An 18,814-nucleotide genomic window follows, 5' to 3' on the forward strand; every position below is an offset into this window, starting at 1 on the left:
ACTGTAGTCTACTCCAGAGTTCAGCTTGACCTCCTGCTGAGTATGTGGGGCCATTTCATTCCATCAGGCGGTGGTTGGGGAACTGGCAAGAGCAGGGGACACGAGCAGTAAAAAGACTCCTATTCTTGTTAGGAGTAGGTTTCTAGGAAATTGCTCAGCTGGTGAGAAGCACTTCCTGGATTTCTTAAGAAGCTTGATTTGGTTTTAGAGATTGGTGGTGTGGTGGAAGAGGTCACCTGGATTTCAATCAAAGGTTTCTCAAACTGCAGTCCCGTGACCTTTCCTTGAGCTCTACCACTTCTACTTGCAAGGTCACTGCCAGTAAGAGTTTAAATGAAAAGAGGTGAGTGCAGATTTTTTATTGTTTGAGGATTCCTTTTTTCAAAATGTCTTGTCTCTCCTGGTTAAACTGCTTAAGGTATGAGAAGCCAAAGGGAATTCATGGCTGGTTGCAAACCCCCAAAGGCAAAAGCAAATTGCATAGAGATGCCAGCTAAGTAGACATGAGAATTAGCCAAACAGACAAATTCAAAGACTGGGAGAGTCAGCAGCTTTCACATTTCCTGGTGTAGGGTCAAAAAGTTCAGATGCCTGAACAGATTTACTCAGACACATAAAAAGGTTGTCAGAAGAATAGGTGACTCTTCAATGAATTTCTCCTAAAGAGCATTCCTGTAGAAGAGTAACATGGAGTGAAGGAATGGGGTGTTGGGATGTTACTGTCTGTTATTAGCAGACGCTGTTCATAGCAAGGATGATCCAAGTCATAGAATGCAGAAAACTTTTTTTGTTCTGAGGAAGCTGAGGGTCCACAACACCCTTCTAACCTCAAGCCAAAATTCTTCAATAAAGTCACCTCTCATTGACATGCACCTACCCTGTTTCCACTAAAGAAACAGTCACTGTTTCTTGGATCTTATTTGTGAATAAATCTGTATAAAATTAAAAATGAAAGATTAGAGCATGTCCCCATAGAACTGTCGATATTTCTTAGTACTCTTTCTGTTTTGATACTCTACAGTTAAAAGTGAAGTTTTAAAGGGTAAAGTCTTGATTTCAAGTGCAAGTGGTTATGATTCTAAGATTTTTATTTGACTGTGACTGAACTTGTTACAAATGTAATTTGTCCTTTATAAGTGTACCCTGAAATGTTCTAGAGGGTTGACTGGTAAGACTCGGGTGACCACATGATTGTATAGATTTTGGGAAATAACTTGGCGTGATTTTGCATAGGGAATTAATTAAGATTTTATTCCTACAGGAGTGACAATGACATGCTAAGTACTTTCCAAACACACCAGAAGAATATCTAGTACAAGGAGTCATCATCTAAGAGGAAGGCAAAGTGGCAGAGAGGAGGGAAGGAGAATAGTAAAAGCTAATTGAAACAAACAAGATTCTCCATAAGAAAAAAAGAAAAAGAACAAAAACCCCAAAGACACCGGTAGTGTGTTTGTGGTGGGATTTGAAGAGAGAATTAAAAGTGGAAATAATGGCCTCTGGGTAAGTTCATGCATGGGCTGGAGGAGGGCTGTCAACAAAGGCATAGAAGTGACTATGTGAGAAACTGGTAGTCACAGAGACATGGGTGATTGCTCATTGGAGTGGTGTACCATGAAAGACAGTGAATGTAGAGAGACACATTTACAGAATCTTGAAAATGAAAAAAACCTCAACCCAAACAATCTCACAATTTCAGGAAGGGGAGTGAAACTGGACAAAGAAGAGCAAGGCACATTGGACAGATAAATAGCAAATAAAATCTAGCATGCAGAGCCTGCATGTTCATTTATTCTGTGACACATTTTCATTTTGCTGTCCTGTCCCACCAGTAACAGCAGGAGTGAGAACACTAACACAAATAGTGCACCACCAAAATTGCCCCAAAATTCTTGCTTATTCTCAGAGGCAAATCACCTTCAGATAGGGTACCCAGACATGAGAAGAGGTAGATGGTATAGTGGGAGGACCCAGAATGGCTCTGGAACAAAAAATGAACCAGAAGTTAGAAATAAGCAGGACACTCACCACATTGCAATTTCTATTCTAGATAAATCATCTTTATCTTCCTCATCTTTACAGGTGATTCTGTGAAGATTTTGCCCATGGAGGAAAGATGATCCTCTCAAACAACTATGGACAAGGATCTTAATTTGTTCCAAAGGGTGAGGCTGTTAATGTACTCTTAGGATGTCTCCAGTCTACTTTTTCCTCCCTTCATTTTGCAACCCTGCTTATTTCTCTTTGAAGTAGGCCGTAGTTAATCTAAGTGAGGTGCAGCCTGGATGGAGTATAAACCACTTCAACGTTCATCTGCTTTGGGCTCATACCCTGTGGCCTATATAGTTGTAGGAACAGAGTTTATTTCTGCCCTATTAGTCCTGGCACTGTAATTCACATGCATTGTCATGACATGTGGGAAGTGGGTACTCTTTGGAGTAAGCAGCAGCAGCCGCAGCAGCAGTGCCATTTGGCCCATAACCATGTGTCTGTGGAATAGTGAAGCAAGTGCATTACTTTAAGTTCCTTTGTCTTTGTAATCTTGGCAACCCATTTTTCCTATGGGTTTATTCTTTCCCCTTTATGTTGAATGGTGCCTAAACTTGCATTGCTAAATCAGTGGAAGTACAGGAAAAATTAATAAACCCAAACCCCCAAAGGAAACAAAGTGCTGTAGTTCATCATCACTTGGCTTTCTTCATAACTTTTTAAGGAGATCTCAGAAGATTACACACACAAAATGGACATAGTTACCAATTTACTGGTTAATAATCACTGGTTAATGAACAGAGTTACCTGAAGAAAAAAAAAAAAAAAGTGCTTCCAGTTTCTGTAACTCCGCATTACCATATCCACTGCCATAGCAGCTCTAGAAGATAAGGCTAATCTTGCACCTGTACATTTCTATCTGCCTATGTTATCAAGATTGCATATGGCACTTTGACAAAGAAAATAGACAGGATGCATGGAAAATAATTCCTCTGGGGTCTAAAACTTATCAGTTGTTTATAGAGCTTCTTTGCGTTTGTGGTGGCTGTTTGGTGTTGGGGTTGGGTTTTTTTTGTTTGTTTGTTTGTTTTTTTTGTTTTGTTTTGTTTTGTTTTGTTTGTTTGTTTGTTTTTTTTAATTTAAATAAGGTCAAATTCATAGATGTGAGTTGTGAAGAGAAATGCAAAGGCATAGAAGGTAAGCATGTGAATCAATTCAAGAAGCTATTTAGCAGATGACTACCATAGATAAAGATTTTCTGTGAGATAAAGTGTTTTGTGCAGCCAGAAGGAGGAATAAGTGCTATCATAGTAGTAATATCTTTCTGCAGGAGAGGAGATTAAGAAATGGGGGAAAAGCAAATCTGAAAAGGGAACAGAAGGTGAGGGCTGCAAGTACTCGATCATCACACAGCAAAGCTTGAAAGTTTCAAACAAATGTAACACCTATATAAAAGTCCAGGGAAACAATTTTGCAGTGATGAAGCACAATGTCGGTGTAGGAGAAGCTTGAAACAGGGGTCTGTTCAGACTCAGCTAGAATAAAGTCAACCATGTAGTAGTCTGCCTTCCTCCCATAGCTCAAGACAGTAGCTTAAAACATGGAAAAGGAAGTCTAGGTAGAACTAGCAGTCATGGGAGATCAACGGAGAGATGGAAGTGGAAATCATGTCAGCAGGTAAGAAGCACTGACTGAAAAAGAAAACTGGAAACCCTTTGGTGCCTAAGTAAGAGTGGTAGAGAAAGGGGGAGGAGGACCTGCTGAAGAATCATTGCAGTGACTTCACTGCATCTTATCATGGTGGCCTTATTTCCACTTATTTTAAAAGTACTGCAGAAAGGGATGCCTGGATTAAATAATTGCATCTATGAATAGCCTCATGGTTTTATTTTTTTTTTCATAGAGTCTACTAGAAGTATTAAGATATTCTTACACGTATCTGCTGAATGGAATGACTCTTTTGGAACAAATAATTATGAAGTTGTTAATACTGAGGGGAGAGAGAAAGCAAGGGGAGAAAAATTTAAAAAAAAAATAAAAATAGTTCTGATTGAGCCCTAATAAGAATGTTACACTTGTGTGAAAATTTTAGTAGTGTTTTTGTGCACACCATTATATCACTAAGCTATATATTCTAATGATCAACTCTGTTGCTTTCTGGACAAGAAAGGATTGTCAAATCAGTCATTTATTGACTATGGATAGACATATTTTAAGCTGTGTAATTAACAGTACTGTACCACAATTGTTTTCAAGAATAAATGAGCTTAGACTGCTGTCTCTGCAGGGCAGGGATATTGTGGCTTATGCTGTGCTTGCCTAAAGAAGACTTTGTAGAGCAGCATGTTCACTTGTGGTGCTACTGAAATGCTTATAAATAATCATCTCTTTGTAGCTTAGTGAACCTTTGTTCATCAAAGACTTCTGGCTTTTAAATGGTTGAGGTACCTTATAAATCTATCCTACTCTGAGGAGGACTTTTTCTTTTCTATTGTGAATTCAGTGTTCAGGATTCTCAGCCTTGAGGCCTGCAACTATTTTATCTCTGACAGAATAATAGCTGCTAACCATACCTGCCTGTATTTTTACATTGTTGTATTTTGTGGTGGTGCTCTGACCAGCTTTACTTGATAGTGTCTGTCCAGAGATGCCTACTGTATAATGCTCTCTTAATTTCAAGATGCTTGTTCAAGGACTTGGATAATCTATAAATATCTGAAAGTAATGGGTTGATTTTATCAGGGAGGATCTTTCCTCTGTCAGTGCTTTCTTTTGACATTTGTTGTATGTAGAGTGCTTTGACCAGCACCTCCTGGGCTCCATAGTCCACAGAAGCCCTGGGTCATCTAAAATGGGGACTGACTACTTTTGAATGTTTCTCGGCCAGATGAGGAGATTATTGTTACAAGCTTTTTGCTGCCATCTGCCAAGCAGAGGTCAAAACCCCAAGTCTTGTTCCAGTAGAAGGGATCCCATGAGCTGAGAGTTATCCACTCAAACCACCTGGCTGAATAAACCAGTTCTGAAATGGAGAAGGGAGTGCTCCTGTAATCCCTTTTCCAACATTGGTTGTGGCTGGCAGAGGATGGTAACAACTAATCATAGAATCACAGAAACACAGAACGGTTTGGGTTGGAAGGGACCTTAAATATCATCTAGTTTCAACCCTGCCCTGCCACGGGCAGGGACATCTTCCAGTAGATCAGGTTGCTCAAAGCCCCATCTCACCTGGCCTTGAACACTGCCAGGGATGGGGCATCCACAGCTTCTCTGGGAAACCTGTTCCAGTGCCTCACCACCCTCCTAGTGAAGAATTTCTTCTTTATAGCTAATCTAAATCTACCCTCTTTCAGTTCAAAATTGTTAGCCCTTGTCCTATTGCTACACTCCCTGATAAAGACTCCCTCCCCATCTTTCCTGTGGTCCACTTTAAGTCCTGGAAGGCTACTATAAGGTCTCCCCAGAGCCTTTTCTTCTCCAGGCTGAACAGCCCCAATGTTCTCAGGTTGTCTTCCTAAAGGAGGTGCTCCAGCCCGTGATCATATTCATGGCCCGCTCAAGCAGGTCTATGTCATTCTTATACTGGGGGCCCCAGAGCTGGACACAGTGCTCCGGGTGGGATCTCATGAGAGCAGAGCAAGAGGGATAGAATGACCTCCTTCAACCTGCTAGCTGCACTTCTCTTGGTGCAGCCCAGGATACAATTGGTTTTCTGGGTGGTGATGGCACACTGCTGGCCCATATGCAGTTTTCAATCCACTAATCCCTCCAGGTCCTTCTCTGCAGGGCTGCCCTCAATCCACTCATTGCTCAGCCTGTATTTGTGTTTAGGATTGCCTTGATCCATGTGCAGGACCTTGCACTTGGCCTTCTTGAACCTCATGAGGTTCACATGGGCCCACCTCTCAAGCCTGTCCAGGTCTCTCTTAATGGCATCCCTTCCCTCCAGCATGTTGACCGCACCACAGCTTGGTGTCATTGGGTGCACTCAGTCCCACTGTCCATATACCAGTACCAACCCTTGAGGAACAGCAGTCATCACTCCTATTTGGACATCAAACTGTTGACCACAGGTCTTTGAGCATGACCACCCAGCCAATTCCTTCTCCACCAAGTGGTCCATCCATCAAATCCATGCCACTCCAATTCAGAGACAAGGATGTCATGTGGGACAGTGTCAAAAGCTCTACACAAGTCCAGGTAGATAATGTCACTTGCCCTAGCCTTATCCACCAACGCCGTAACCCTGTTGTAGAAGGTCACCAAATTTGTCAGGCATGATTTGCCCTTAGTGAAGCCATGCTGGCTGTCACCAGTCACCTCCTTATTTTCCATGTGCCCTAGCATAGTTTCTAGGGGGATCCGCTCCATGATCTTGCCAGGCACAGAGGTGAGACTGGTCTGTAGTTTCTCTGGTCTTCTTTTTTTTCCTTTTTAAAAATAGAGTGCATATTTCCACTTTTCCTGCCAGTGGGAACTTCACTAAACTGCCACAGTTTCTCAAATATGATGGATAGTGGTTTAACCACTTCATCTGTCAGTTTCCTCAGGACCTGCAGATGCATCTCAACAGGTCCTATGGTCTTGTGCACCTTCAGGTTCCTTAAGTGGTCTTGAACCTGATCTTCTCCTACAATGGGTGGCTCTTCATTCTCCCAGTCACCACCGTTGCCTTCTGCAACTTGGGAAATGTGGCTGGAGCACTTGCTGGTGAAGAGTGAGACAAAAAAGCCATTGAGTACCTCGTCCTCTCCATATCCCAGGTAACCAGGTGTCCTGTTTCCTTATGGAGAGGGCCCACATTTTCCCTAGTCTTTCTTCTATCACTGATATCCCTATAGAAGCTTTTCTTGTTGCCCTGGACAGATTTAATTCTATCAGGGCTTTGGTCTTCCTAACACGATTCCTGAATACTCAGACAGTTTCTCTGTATTCCTCCCATGCTACCTGTCCTTGCTTTTACCCTCTTTAGGCGTCCTTTTTGTGCTTGACTTTTTGCCTGTCTTCCTCTTTGTTGAGATGCATTGCTCCTGAGCTTGGAGGAGGTGATCCTTGAATTTAACCAGCTTTCTTGGGCCCCTCTTCCCTCCAGGGCTTTATCCCATGGGACTGCCAAGCAGATCCCTCAAGAGGCCAAAGTCTGCTCTCCTGAAGTCCAGGATAGTGAGCTTGCTGTGCGTCCTCCTCACTGACCTAGGGATCTTGAAATCCACCATTTCATGGTCACTTCAGTCAAGGCTGCCCTGGAGCTCCCCACCAGCCCCTCCTTGTTGGTGAGAACAAGATCCAGCATAGCATCTCTCCTTGTTGGCTCCTCTATCACCTGGAGAAGGAAGTTATCATCAACTCATTCCAGTCTCCTGGATTGCTTGTGCCCTGCTGTGTTGTCCCTTCAACAGATATTGAGGTGATTGAAGTACCCCCTGAAGACCAGGGCTTGTGAACATGAGGCTATTCCTGTCTGTCTATAGAGGATCTCATCTGCTTTGTCTTTCTGGTTGGGTGGCCTGTAGCAGACCCCCAACCAGATCATCAACCAGAACACCAATTTTACAGATAAGCATTTGTCTACCACCCCCCACCCCCACCTCCCTCTTATTTGATTTGGTTTTTTTTTCTTTCCCTAAGGGATCTATGAATCAGGTATACCAAACAGAAGCCTTCCTTATATGAACTATCCCCACATGATGTGCATTTTCTGCAGTCTTCATGACAGTTTATTCATACTTAATTGCACTTGCCATATTCAACCAAACTGAGAATGAAACCTGAGGTAAAATGCTTAAATAGCTCATGATGGATTTGGTTGCCAACACAATGCTTGCATAAATTAAATGCAGGCTAACAATTTGTGCCCTTGAAATCTTAGAAGAATGATGGAAAGAGTGATGTAAGAACTGAAGTTCACGTGGAACTAAACATATTTTTATCAAGCAGCCACTTACCAAAAGGCCACACACTTGAGGCTAGGTTTGCTAAGAGCCCGGACAGGGCATCAAATAGCAGAAGCAGTAGTTTCAGTATGCACCCGAACCAGCCATTCTGTTTGACCTTGAGGCCTGTTCTATTAAAATCACTTTTCTTGACAGTGTTAATAAGGAGATGCATTGTCCAACAACCCCGATAAATAGGCTATTATCAGAAGGAGCTGGTATCGAAAGTATGAGTAAAGACAAGGAAGATAGAGATGATTCATCTAGAACAGGAAGGACAATGTGGCTGGTGACTGTCATCACTGCACTTCCATTGTACAGCATATTGCTCTGGGCAAAGCATGGCCTTTTGTTACTAATATTAGCCTGTTTCATTCTGCTTAGGTGTGTTGGGGTTTTTTTGCTTTGCTGCACATTTTTGTTATGAGTTTGAAATATTTCTTAAAATATTCTTAAAACTTTAAGGAAAAAAAAGTCCTATAATCATAACTGTTGCAGTCTAGTACCACACAAAGACATAACTTCACGGAGGAGAAAGAAGGGATAGTTGTATATCTTTGTTCCATATTAACCTTCTCTCAGAAGTTTGTGTCTAAGTCAAGCACCATAAGGGAGGTTTTTCTTGGAAGAACTTCTTTATTTGATGGTATCATGAGAAAAAAATAGGTGTAAAGCACAAGGGCATTTTTAACTGATGTAGATGATTTCACTGGATGCCTGTCATGGTCCACTCAGTGGACTCGTGATGGTTCATTTACTATGATCTCGAAAGTGCGAGATTAAGGTGACCAACACCAAAGGGGATAGCAGTAATGAAACAGTGAAACATTATTGTGTTGCCTGTGAAGTGGCACGTGATAGGGACGGGTGAAAGAAAGGAGAAAAGTAAAGTTAAGTTTTAGAGAGAGGAGAGAGAGAGGTTATAGCTACCACCGCTGATCTCACGACGTCCTAACGGTCCTGGGTCCAGCTGATACTGCGTCGTCAATTGTCATGGTCCTTGGTGGGGAAGCTTCCAATTTTCGTTGTCCAGAAGTCATCCCTTTATGCTCAGTAACACACCTTGCTCCACCTCCGCCTCAGGGGTCTCTGCCTTTCTCGAGCGAGGCCATCGCACATGTGCGGGGGGGAGTGTCCGAGGCGTGGTCAGTCTGGGAGGCGGGCAGCCTTCCACCAGGAGGTGTGTTTTGGTATTATAATGAAGCCAAGTTCATCTAAGGTTCATGATTTCTTCATCAATGTTATGGCAACCGTTGCGATCCATCTTTTTTTGACAGCGGCCATGCGGTTATCTCTAACAGCTCTGGCTGGGCCCAGGTACCGAACACCAGCACAGCACTCTTGGTACTGCGCGGCTCAGGCACCGCAGGACAGCCCAGCACTGCCTGCACCACACGGGTCAGTGCTCAGGAGAACTGCACAGCGCTCGCCGTGCCACACAGTTCTGCCTCCCGGAGCCTTTGCACCACATTCCGCTCCAGGGATCGGCAAGGCCAAGCAGGCCGTTGTCGGGTACCTCGCTGTCCATGTCCCTGGTGACAATGTTGAGACAATGCTGATCTTCTGACCAACTCTTACAGATGCCATACAATAGAAAAACAATTAATTTACATTGTTACATTTTCTGGGTTACCAGCTATAAGAAGCACCCATTTTCTCTGCCATATGACATTAGATTCAGTTTCTGAACAGTAAGATATACAGTAATTGAGTTCAAACCCTCAATTTATAGTGCCAGTTTGTGTGGCTTTTTTCCTCTTTAAGGTGTTATTAATTGCTTTGATACTCACCTTTTTTCTTTAACAGTTCTCTTTTCTGCAGAGTAAATAAATAATAGATCATCTGGAGACTGTTTTCCCTCTCTGTCCTATGTGTACTATTTAGAAGCAGTTTAAAAATCTCAATAACTTTACACTTTTTTTAAACTTTAAAAAAAAATCTGTTTTCAGAGAGTTGTATCCTTGAAATCTATGAGGATATTCAGTGTTCCCACCTGGGAAAACACGTACACATTTTCAGAAGACATGCAGAACAATTTTCAGGGTTGTTGATTGGAACTGATTATAACTGCAGTTGTATTGTGGTTTGTAACCAGATTACATATCAAACTTTGTACTGATTTTTTATACCACCTGTTAGAGACCCCAACTAAACAATAGAAAAATTAATGTAGTTCTTTAGCTGGTTGATGATGACTGCATTTGCATAGCAAAAACTGTTCATAAATAGTCCTTGGACATTAAGACGAAACTATCATTTACTGAAAGGTAGGTTTCATAGGGAAATTCAAACTGTGACTTAATGAATATTTCTTTTAACAGTGGTGCTTTTGTTAGAGTCTCTTAACCCTTGCATTTATTCTTATCCTGATATATTTGAAAATCCTTAACTCTGCCCTTTGTTGTCACAAGTGAAATGACTGTCCCACAAAAATGTGCCTTTATGAATGGATTTTGTTCAATATTGTTACATACACTTTCAATTGTAAAGATGCCAACTGTCTGTGGGTTGGATTAAAGAACTCATCTAGGACAAAAGCTTGAAGAAAGACAGAAAAAAAAAATTTCACAGGCAAATCAGCTCCATGAGCTGTTACAACTGAAGAGCTGAAGCAATGTTGTTTCAAAAGAAATTGTTATTTTTTCAAGGTCCTTCAGCACGTTAATTTCCCTGTGGCTGAATTTTGCCTCAATACTTTAGTAAGGGGGTTTATGTACATTGCCAACCCATTTCATACAGTGGTTGGGATAAGTTCTGCTTCCCTGATAAAGTATGGTAAGAGTATCCAATGGGTATCAGATACTACCTGGAAGCTCAACATGCTTCTGTTGAAATAGTAATTGGCAATGTTTTGACATACATGGTCATGCAGTTTCCATGACAGCTTTTTGCTTGTCTGCCCAGTGAAGGTAGTAGACAACACGCACTTTCCAAATTTTCAGCAAACCATTCTGATGTGAGCAGGTATGAACAGGACCTCCAAACCCTGTCCCAATGTGTCCCACTGCTTCCATGCTGTCCTTCACAGGGGCCTGAATACTTCTTTGTCAGGACAGAGAGAGCACAGAGTCCTACCTGCATGGGAAGAGGGCAGTCTTTCCCCTCCTGCATGTTTGCTTGTGATTTATGTCTTCCTGAAGCTCATTTAGGCCAATAAAAATGGCATTACTTCTTGGTGCCACAAGCATAGGCAAATAGTGTACCAGGTTAGCATGATGGAGACAAAGGATATTGTATTGATACACTTCAATTATTGTAATTATATATATCAATATACTAATTTTATTATTTGTTTTGTGATCCTTGGATGGAAGATAGTAAAGAAATATGGAGAAAATGTAGCTATTCTCAATCTATTAATAAAGACTATTGATGCCAGGTAAACCATAACGTTCTGTAATGTGTCTCCATAAGTTGCTTTTCCCTTTTTCAAGGAAAAATAAAGCTTAAAAAGATGACACCCGCTGTAATATATGCTCAGCAAGCTACAAAATGGGACCTTCTCTGTCAGGAATCCTGTAGCACGTTGATTTTAACCCATCCTCTTTGCCATTTTGGTCTGCTATGTAATATGCTAAAAGAATGATTAACATAGATGAGTAGTGCTGTTGTTGTCTCTGACTTTTTCCCTTTCCATGACTTAATGCCTTGTTCTAATAAACTTCTGAATTAGCTTTGAAACCCTGCCAAGAATTCTTCTGTTCCATGATTAACAAGTCTATTTTGGCAAGCATACAATGTCATGCAGCATTACATTTAGACTAGATTTATTCAGATTTGATTGTGAGATTATTGCATATCACAGTCACTGTGTACAACTCCTTGAGAGGTTTTTTTGCTCATTTTGTTGCATGCTGAGAGAGACACACAAATCTGTATCCTCACTTTTAATAACTGAGATTGCTAAATGACTCCAGCGATTATAACCAGAAGTCATTCGGAGGTCTAGAGCAAGTCCTGAGGGGGTTTACCAAGGCACTGCCTCAGACTGCCATCTGAGAGTCATACTGCATTGGCAGATGGTGAAACCTCCAAACAAATCCTGAACTAAGGATTTGCTGAGTGAGATCTCCTAGGTTCAAATGAAAAGCTTCTTACTCTGCTTCCTGTGTGCCCATGCTCTACCTACCATGGCAACATGGCTTTGGACATCAGTTAACATCTCTACAGAGAGCAGTTCAGTACAGGTTTTGAAAAATTAATTGGAGAAGTTTCATATTAATTTTCACCTTGACTACAGTACAGAAATTACAGGGAGGAAGATGCGGCGTTGAGGTACTGAAGCAGTTTGTAGCTCTGCCTTTGCTCTTACTGACATTAACAGGGTCCAGAAGGTTGTGTTCATACAGGTGGACAGGAATCCTGCCTTTCTGAGCAGGCACTTCAGTGTGTCTTGCCTACCTCTTGCCTCAGGTTGCAAATCTGACTGTGGAGTTTCTGTTAGCTCAGACAAGCATGTTCTACATAACTGTTTGCAACTCACTACCCAAAGTTAACCTAGACAGATTTCAGCCTGGATTGCAAAGGTCTGTCTTCTGCCTCTGGCTTTACTCTAGATTTTGGGCAGGATTCACAAAGTGTGGGAACTGGCTACGCTAAAACCTAACCTGATGTCTGGGGGGTTTTGTGGACAAACCTGAATAAACAGGTTTTTGAAAGGGTTTTGGGATTTTTGGTAGCTAATATCCAGTCAATACTTAATATTCAGAAGTTGCAGCTTTATCTTATAATAGTTCACTTGCTCCTGTGATTTTCTTTCTATGACCTGTTTGGACAGTATTTATCAAATATTTCTGTTTCTACTTTAAATGATTTATCTTCACCTCTCAGCAGATGTGTCTGATGAGAAAAAAATAAACCAGAAATGTGAAGTCTTGTGTTTCAAAACACACAAGTGAGACAACCTTTTGTAAGATGAAAGGTTGTAAATATCCAGCAATACAAGGGGTACAAGTAGTCTGAATCACAGTCTGTCTCCTTGTTCAGGAAACTGTGAACAGATTCTTACCCTCACAACCACGCAGCAACTCTAAAGCCTGTAGAGTAGTTGAAAACCAGTTCACTGACTGAGCTGATCCTGTTCTTGAAACAAAAGCTTTCTAAATGTGTTCTTTCCAGAGCTATATCCGCAAGAAGTCATTTCAGATGGCTCTTGACAATGAAAAATGGGAAATGCTCTGTGCTTTCTAATTCACAAGAATACCTTTTGTTCCTAGCTATTCTTCTGTCCTGGCCTAAAAGAGTAGCTAAGTGTATAGATCTTCATCCAGCACTGTTTTGCACTGAACAATGGTTAAGATCTGCTTCTTTTTCATTCCGGGTAAGTTTCATTTTTTAAATGCAGTTAGGTAAAATGTGTAGTTTTAGGTCCCATTTGGTGCAATTGCTTTGGCAATGGGACTATGACAGCGAAGCAATTAAGTGCTTTGATATTAAATAAGCATTCTGTGAGGGTCTGAAATGCTTCCTTGCTTGTATTGAGAATTTGTGGTACAGCGAGTTGGAATTGTCATGCATATTCCTTAGATGAGTTGCACAATGAGATGTGTACCACTTCCCTACCTTGCTAGTGTCTTAGCAAAGTGTACCCTGTGTAGATGGTATTACAAAATAGCTAAAGCTTTAATAATTACTGTGACTTCAGTGAAATCCACCTCAGGGAAATTTGACAAGTTTTATGAATGTTTTCACACACTGGAGGTTTCTGTGAGCTGCAAATATAGCCAGTTTCAAAACAGGCTTACAATTTGGGAATAATTTCTCCTGCATTAGCTCAGACGTCGTAAAAACAAGAAAACAAAGATACAGTTTTGGTTTGTGATATCTGAATCAGGGGTTGGAGTGGTTTTGTGTATTGGTAGAATATTTTATTTAAGCATATGACACAAAAAAAGACAAAAGTTTTTTGACTAACAGGAGGAATACTTTCCTCGGGAAGCTGATACGAGTGAAAGGAAAGCAGAACCTTAACTCTATGTACCAGTGGAAGGTTCTTACTAATTTGAAGCTGCAAAGTAGTATCGCTTGATAATTTCAATCTTTTCTTGCTTTTATTGAAGGGGAAGGAGGAGGACAGTGTGAGGTGAAATTCTTAATATCCTTTTTTACAGGCTCAGGAATGCCAATTATTGTTCTTACTGTCAGCCCTTCCCACACATCTCATGAGGGACAACTGGAAACTGAAGGATAAGGTGCATTCAGACCTATACAGGTCTCTAGGACATATCTGTGTTCCCCTCATGCCTGTGCCTGAGCCCCACATGCCATTTGTTTTACTTTACCACATTGTTGAGATACTGTTGTGATGGGAAGAATATAAATTGAAAACGTCTCAGTTTCCCCCACTTTTGGTTGTTTTTCTATCTAGTGTGATCTGCGCACTGTCTTCTGCCTAAGAACTAAGGGCTTTATCTTAGTGAAAGCAGAAAGTATTTTAAGAACATTATGAGAATGCTTGCTTCAGGCAGATTTTTAACTGATGTTTTCTGTGTCCTCACATTGGACACATTACAAACTACTATCCCTCCCTTATCTTACCAGAGAGAGTGCCTAAAACAGATAGCTGAAGATCTACTGAATATAACCAAAACCATATGGGTTATTCAGACTTTATGAAAGTCATGTATTAAATGGCATCAGGCTTCCAGATCAAAATTGCTAGTCTAAAAAAGTCACAATGAACAGGACACAGGAACCAATGGATGCATCACATGACTACAGAAGTATTAGCCACATTCAGCATTAATACTTAAAAAGGAGGGAACAGAAAACAGACTTTTCACAGTGTAGACATTTCAGGAACAGCTATATTGAGATGGAGATCTAGTTCCTGAGCCCTGGCTGCCTGTGGTGTCCTGTCCTGCAGGACCAGGCTTAGTGGAATGAGTGACACATAGCTGTACAGACAGAATCTTCAGCTCCTGCAAAATGACATAGTTTTGCTGAGTTCAGCTGACTTGTTTTTAAGCTCATGTAAATCAGCCCCAGATTATTGACTTCAGCAGAGCCCTCTTCATGTTCATGACATGTAGTAGACCATCTTAGTCTTTCCCAGCTACTAATCAATAACCTGTTTCGGAGGGAACTCTGCCTTCATCATTATGCTTTCCTTCCTGATCACCTCCTGATACAAAGTCTTTGCCTTACCCTGTCCAGCAGCACTGCCTCATTTCAATGCTCCCAGAGTGCCTGCAGCCAGCGTGATGTAGTATAGAGGGGCAGGGAGGGGTGACAGCAGTTACCATGGTTTTTCTCAAGTTAACACGGAGCTCAGCTTTTGTTCTTTACAGCACGAGAAGTTGTATTTTGCTAGCAAAGACTTACTAGGTAACAAAAGACTGTAATGGCTCATGATTTTAGCACTGTTCATCCAAACTGCAGATCTGGTTTTCTCGTTGAAATGAAGAATCCTCACATTGCCTTGGTTGAAATCAGCAGAACTACACAGGTGTAAACCTGGTGTAATGGAAAGGAGAATCAGATCCACTCTTTAAAGAGGTATATAGCTGCTTTGGTGAGGTGCACTGGCATATTGCTTTTGCAGTCATTTGTAAATATGAATGCTTTGGCTGTTAGGCAATAAATTTAAAGCCAGAGTAGCAGCATGGAAAGTAGGCATTTTGAGTGCATGTCCACCGTTTATTTAATATGCAGACTAATTGGGAGCATCACCTGGTATCAGATCTGGGGAAAGAGCTTGTTAGAAAGTAGATCGAGACCTGGCATTTCCTTGGCTACCTGATTGCTGTGTCTGCCAGTTTGGGCAGCCTTACTTAGAATATCTTCTGGCAATGAGAAATAAAAAAGTGTCAAAGGAGCTGGGAGTCCTTACTTTGCTAAACTCATTTACCAGTTTCAGCTTTCTGCTCTTTTTTTTTCCCAAGAAAAAAATACCTCTCAGGCTTTTCAGTCACAGTGTGATAAGCCCCTGATTAATTTCTTGGGTAATCCGGAACAGAATGGGGAATAGGCTAGTCAGAGAAGACTGTTTCTTAGTGACTGGGGAAATACTGTGAGGTGTGGCTGCGATGGCATCTTCCGGGGTGACTCAGCAGATGGTCCTATTGTTATTGGTTGAAAAAGTTGTTCAAAACCAGCTGGTACTTCTATTTTTGTTCACTTCATCCAACTGCACCAGTAAAAAACCTGTAATAATATTGTGTCATTTCTTACATTGCTCAATATTTGTTTTGAAATTCTGACGCAGATTTGAGCACCGGGCTACTCCTTCTATGATGACAGAATTGTTGATCTCTTGATTTAAGGAGTTACAACAGGCAACAGCCCTGGTCAAACAGGAACACTCTTCTGTGTATTTGAGAGTAGGGTTAGTGTCAGGGACAGCGCAAGGATTTTTTGTGTGGTGCAGTATATGCTGGAGTGATGCTCTGGCTGGAGTCTCAAAAAGAAGAGTTTTGTGGCTTCCAGGCACACAGAGCTACAGCATCCATGTGTACAAACAGGCAGGGAACTTGGTTTTGTACACATAGACATACCTACTTGTGCTGCTGCAACAAGTGCTTTCTTAAAACAGTTAAGCATCTGCAAGTGATTTTGGAAGGTTTGCAAAGTTTTAAATGCCAAGGGCTCAGGGGTACCCACCTACCTTCTACATAGCAGAAAAGGAACAGAGTTCAATGTATTGTGTGCAAAGGCCAAAATAAAAATGGGGTTACACCCACTAAAAGGTGGTTTGAAAGTCTATAGATGAGGGCCAGTCTTCTTCTCCCTGTCTTCTGAGTTTTCTCTGAGCCAACTCCTCCATCTCAAATTACTTCCACTCTCTCCCCTGCCTGCTTGCACTACAAGCAGGTGATAGGAGATGATGGATGTGAAAGTCACAGGATGCTAGCAGCTGACTTGTCCAGCTCAGGACAACCCTCACAGCTGCTTGGCATCTGTGATGTGCTGCCCTGTGTGGACCTGAGTAGGGAGCAGGGACAGCTGCCACCACCCTCTTTTCAGTGCTCTGCAGCAAGTCCTGGCAGCCCAAGGGAAGGGGATTAGAGGAAAGGCAAGTGTCTGTGACCATTAATAGCAGAACAGGGTTTGTTGTTGTCAGGCTTGCTGGGCCTACTTCTTCCTGCTGAAGAGTGGCTGTTGAGGACAGCTGAGGCAATCTCTGTGGTTTCCTAAGACTGCCCCTGAAGGGGATGGAGGCTTATGCAGTAACACAGTTTCTGTCCCATCGGCAAAATCAAAAAAGTAGTCACTGGTGTGGCTTCACCTGTATTTGTCTTGCAGTGAATTGGTACTTTCTAATTACCCCAATCAGCAACTATAGCTTCCTTTAGGAAGGCAAACCAATTTGGTGCATGGCTTTGCTGCTTGAAGGTACTGTTACCATGGATGGGTGAATGTGCTTAAAGGACATAGGGACACTATTTAAAACTTGACCATTCTGTTTTCTGCTTGCAGGATTGTGTCTTGAAATTGTGTCATGATCTGCAAACAGAGAGTGAGTAAATTTTCTGGAATACAGACCTGGAATGAAGAATTCAGCTGTCCCATAGGGGCTGCCTAAGGCAAGTGAACACAGACATTCCCTGAGGGCATTGAACAATTCCAGTGTCTCCTGCTTCTTTCCCCCAGTGCACCTGTGACTGTTACACAGAACACACTGATCAGGTGAACACAAAAGAGTGTCAAAGACTTGCTGGACTTGGAGGAGAGACATGTGCAGATCAGAGCTCTGTGACAGAGGAATCGCTTATTGCAACTTAAGGAAAGGAGAGATGAACGGAAGGGGGAAAAAAACAGGGAAAGGGTAGGTAAAGATTTAGCCATATGGTAGAGGGTAATTGAAAAAGGGAAAGAGCCAAGACCAAGAGGAGATGCAGGGTGATGCTGTGTTTCAGTAAGAGCTCTTGTGTAAGGACATTAATTTCCATCCCTGTGCTGCAGCATGCATAGCATGAACACCGCTATACCATAGTCAGAAGTGATGAGATACAGCCCTGCAGGGGTGGGAGGTTCTCAGCCCCATCCCCATATGATAAGTTTTAGCTGAGGACACCTGTTCAACTCCTTGGAGTCAACGAGACCACAAAATGCTTCTGTACCTGTGCCTCTGAGTCTCAGCCAGGGAGACTACCCAAAGTCAACAGATAGGGGTGGGAGCAGAAGGGGGAGAAAATGTGTGAGACTGCAGACAGAGGCCCTGGCAGCAGGAGCCTTTCCAGTGTACGTGGGGCATTAGAAGTGAGCTTTGAAAATCACATTGCCAGCACACATGAACATTACAGTGTGATGCAGATCACTTTACTAATTTTTTTGGTGTGTAAAAAGCTAACCTCCCTCTCGCCCCTTGTAGAAGAAAGAACTTTGCTCATTAGGCTCAGTAGATGCTGGAGTTTTTACTTCTCTTTTTAGCAATCATGGAAAGACAAAGTCAGCAAGAATGAATAAATAAACAAAAAAAAAACCAAACAAGAGCCAGCCTCTTAATTCCCAGTGGCAATGTGTGGCTTTTGCTCTGGGAATCATGCTTGCCTCTGTGTAGAGATCCCAAGGGTCCAAATTGTCCCTGCTTCACTTTTCAGTAGGCATCTCTGACTGTAACTTGTGATGACTTATCCTAGTTTTTCCCCATAGGATCTCACTGTTACTGCTCAGAAAAAAGCTTGAGGTAGCTCCTTTCTCCTCATACCATGCTACTATGTCAGTGGATTAAGTCCCATCAAAGGTCTGGATTCAGTTTTTCTTCTACTGAAATGATTTTGTTGATTCACTGCCCAGCACACTAAATTAGCTCACATTGAATCTTCCAGAAATAAAACATTTGAAATTCTTTCACATCTACGCTGATGTCTATTATGTAGCTTTTACCAGTTCTACATGCAAATTAAATAAGACACTTATTTAGAAAATAATAGACTTTTGGAAAGCTAATG

General features: G+C 41.8%; 1 long non-coding RNA gene across 1 annotated transcript; it reads left to right on the forward strand.

Moving 5' to 3' along the window:
- The first annotated feature begins 20 nt into the window (after positions 1 to 20).
- On the forward strand, positions 21 to 17,447 carry LOC141973963 (uncharacterized). The gene is made up of 4 exons (XR_012635637.1): positions 21 to 343; positions 1,262 to 1,503; positions 2,083 to 2,165; positions 17,340 to 17,447. It is a non-coding gene; the product is annotated as an uncharacterized LOC141973963 (long non-coding RNA).
- Positions 17,448 to 18,814: the final 1,367 nt, after the last annotated feature.

The sequence above is a fragment of the Athene noctua genome, chromosome Z, assembly GCF_965140245.1.
Source record: "Athene noctua chromosome Z, bAthNoc1.hap1.1, whole genome shotgun sequence".
NCBI lineage: Eukaryota > Metazoa > Chordata > Aves > Strigiformes > Strigidae > Athene > Athene noctua.